This window comes from Myotis davidii, unplaced genomic scaffold (assembly GCF_000327345.1).
Source record: "Myotis davidii unplaced genomic scaffold, ASM32734v1 scaffold925, whole genome shotgun sequence".
Taxonomy (NCBI): domain Eukaryota; kingdom Metazoa; phylum Chordata; class Mammalia; order Chiroptera; family Vespertilionidae; genus Myotis; species Myotis davidii.
In genome coordinates, this window is record NW_006296531.1 from 122,319 (window position 1) to 122,996 (window position 678).

General features: G+C 43.5%; 1 protein-coding gene across 5 annotated transcripts in view; it reads right to left on the reverse strand.

The window, feature by feature from the left end:
• The window catches only part of RABEP1 (rabaptin, RAB GTPase binding effector protein 1), a 102,185-nt gene that overhangs the window by 21,602 nt on the left and 79,905 nt on the right, over positions 1 to 678 (reverse strand). The gene's annotated exons all lie outside the window — the stretch shown is intronic.

Genomic DNA, 678 nt, shown 5'->3' on the forward strand with positions numbered 1-678 from the left:
TATATGAATACAAACAATATGATTCATTTGTTAAAATAAGAAAATAAAAAAACAGACAAAGTGAATCTAATGGTGTTAGAAGTTAGGACAATGATTACCTCTGGGGAAGGGGTGATAAGTGGAGGAGAAAGTGAAGGTTTCTGGTGTACTGGGCTAATGTCCTATTACTTAATCTTGATATTGTTACAAGAATGTTAGTTCTGGCATGTCTGAATTTTTACTATGAACACTATATTTTTAAAAAGTTATAAAAAAAAAAGATAATTAGTATCTGTCCTGTCAGCAAGTTTGTTGTGCAGCAGAAAACCAAATAAAAAACAAAGGGGAAAGGAGAATCAGCCTCCTGGTATTCATTAATCAGTTACTTCAAAAGTTTTGTGACTTTTTTTAAATCTATAAAATAAACTAGAGGCCCGGTGCACAAAAATTTGTGCACTCCGGGGCGAAGAGAAGGTCCCTCAGCCCGGCCCGTGCCCTCTTGCAGTCTGGGACCCCTCGGGAGATAACGACATGCTGGCTTAGGCCTGCTCCTGGGTGGCAGAGGGCAGGCCCAATCTCTAGGTGCAGCCTCTGGTCGGGCTCAGAGCAGGGCTGATTGGGGAGTTGGGGTGCCGCCCCCTGTCATGCACAGAGCAGGGCAGATTGGGAGGTTGCAATGCCACCCTCAGTCACGCTACG